Source organism: Euprymna scolopes, chromosome 33 (assembly GCF_053919585.1).
Source record: "Euprymna scolopes isolate OS-2025 chromosome 33, ASM5391958v1, whole genome shotgun sequence".
Classification (NCBI taxonomy): Eukaryota; Metazoa; Mollusca; class Cephalopoda; order Sepiida; family Sepiolidae; genus Euprymna; species Euprymna scolopes.
This window is the reverse complement of record NC_136514.1, coordinates 70,666,827-70,669,517: the sequence shown is the minus strand read 5'-3', so window position 1 is coordinate 70,669,517 and position 2,691 is coordinate 70,666,827. Positions and strand designations below refer to the sequence as shown.

At 37.6% G+C, this 2,691-nt stretch overlaps 1 pseudogene; it reads left to right on the top strand.

The window, feature by feature from the left end:
* The first annotated feature begins 460 nt into the window (after positions 1 to 460).
* On the top strand, positions 461 to 579 carry LOC145258403 (5S ribosomal RNA; annotated as a pseudogene).
* Positions 580 to 2,691: the final 2,112 nt, after the last annotated feature.

Below are 2,691 nucleotides of genomic sequence, written 5' to 3'. Positions count from 1 at the left end.
TTCTTTTCTTGTGTCATTTACACAGTCCTCCATACTAGCCAGCCCTCTTCCACCGTCTTTTGTCTTCACATAGAGTCGGTCAGTATCATCCTTTGAGTGTAGTGCATTGTTCATAGTAATGAGATTCCTGGTCTTCTGATCAAGATGCTTCTTCTTTGATCCAACCTATAAATGGTCCACAGTATCTTACTAATAGTACTGCCCATGAGTTTATACCTTTAATTAGGTTTCTACTATATACTTTTGTTTCAAAGAGTTTACTTATTCTTCTGAGGGACTCTTTTCAAATATTCTCTTTCATTTCTGTTGCTTTAATGGTGTCTGCTTCCAGAACACCCAAATATTTGTTCACCTAGTTCTCTCATCCCCGTTTGGTTGAGTAGTATCATACCTTTTCCATGCCGAATTCTATTTGGATATCCTGACTGATATACGGCATAATCATTTGGATATCCTGAAGATACATGGCATAATCACGTTGACACACTGGTTCCCGTCAGATCACTGAAGTTAAGCAACGTTGAGCCTGGTCATTACTAAAATGGGTGACCAATTTGGGAAGTCCAGGTGTTGTATGTAGGAGGACGGTCGACACCTCCCTGCAAAAAGTTGCAAAAACCTAACGTCGTTATCTCCCCTAACGGGGATATACATGCGACTGGGGACCGCTTGTGAATGTCATACTCTCATGAAACTTCCTCCTTCAAAGGAAGCCGGTTAAACCCTAAATAGGGTTGGTGCTGACTGCACACACATCCTGACTGAAGATTCTGGTTGTGTTTATCAGTGTCTAGAATTCTTTCTTGGTTTTTGTAAACAACTTCAGGTCATCCATGTACATTAGGTGGTTCATTCTTTCATCTGTATCAGTGAACTTGTATCCGGCTTGGCATTTTCTTAGTATGTTCTTAAGAGGCATCATGGCTATGATGAATAGTAGTGGTGATAGGGAATCATCTTTAAAGATACCTGTTTGTATTTTAATCTCCGTTATGTATTGTCTATCAGCTGTTCAGGTCTTCATGTTTTCATCACATTTTCTATTAAATTGATTTTCTTGCTTGGTATTTTGTACATTCTCAGGCATTCAATAATCCTTACTTGCAGGATTCTGTCATACGCATTATTGTAGTCGATCCAAGCCATGGCTAAGTTCTTTTTTCTACTTTTTACCTCCTTCAGGATCGTTTGGTCTATGTGTAATAGCTCATGTGTTTCTCTTTTACCATTTTGGCATCCTTTCTGTTCCTTGGGAAGTAGTTTGCAATCAAGGCAACGATAAATTTATTCTCTCAGTTGTGCTGTTAGTATTTTTCACATTGTAGATAAACATGTAATAGGCCTGTACTTGCTGGAGGATGGTTCCTTTTCCTGCGTCTTTTTGCATCAAAGTGGTTTTACCTTTGGTCATCCATTCTCGTACTTGTGCTTCTTGGATACATCTTTTCATATGATACAAGTTCTGAATTAGTCTTTCATATAGTGTTGTGAATTTTTAAACCAATAGTGATGTATTCCGTCGTGACTTGGTGCTCTCCAGTTTGCCATTTTCCGTAGGGTTGTCTTGAGGCTTCCTTGCCGATTTCATTCTCTGTCCTTCTTCAATTTGTTGCGACTCCTCTTTCATGTGTTTCAGCCATTCGGCATTTCCATTATCATCCTGTCACTCTTCCCATATGTGGCTCCAATAGAGTTTTGTTTCTGATTGGTCCGGTTGTTCTGTTTGTGTTCTTCCTCCGTTCACATTTTCATAGAATTGGCCCTCATTGCTTTCAAAAGTTCTATTAAGTTTGGACTGTTCAGTTTTGCATTTGTATTGTCTTAACTTCTCTTCTTTTGCTGCTATTTTTTTGCTTCAATTCTTCCAGTCTTTTGTTAAGCCTCTTTCTGCAAGTCACACATCTACTGTTCCATCCTTTTCTGGTCGTTTTCTTTTCTTTATTGTTTTAACTTCTTTCTTACGTTTTTAAGATCTGCGTTTCCAGCCTCAATTTTCATTCAGGTGTTGTTGGTCCATTTTCTTTCCCCGTCTTTTTTCTACTTTGAACTTCATATTTATTGCCGTAGCAAAATTAAATTGTTTAAGTCTGTAATTGCATCTGTTGGGATGTATGGTAGAAGCTTGTTAACCTTCTCAGTTTCTGCTCTTAATTTCCTCCACTCTTCATTTCTTAAGGATGGAAGCTTTATTTTTCTTCGTTCGTAAGTTGCCTGATGTTTTCTACTTCAGCTGCTTCATTCTCATTAAGTTCTGTTGTTTCATAGACCTCGGTCTCCATGTTCCTTGTTTTGTAGTTTGCATGTCTTATTAAAACAGAACCATGAAAGAGAGAGATTTTTGTCTTCTTTTTCTTATCAAGTAGCTTTCTCTTCTTTTCTTATCGATAGAAAGAGAGAGAAAGAAAGAGAGAAGGGGGAATCGTCTTCTTTTTCTTATTGATGAGTTTCGTTTCAATGATTCTAAGTAATAAATAGGAATTAAATTGCGAAGCATTAGCGAACAGGCAAAGTATGAATTAATTTAGCAATGAGTCACCACTTATCAATGCATGTGTGTGCACGCGTGCGCGCGTGTTCACATGCAATAAAATAAATAGCAAGTGAGACGTCTTTAAATATGGTTGCATTCTACGGAAGATTTTATCTTTAAAGGTTTTTGTTTTTACGTTGGATTTTGTTTTTAACTTATTT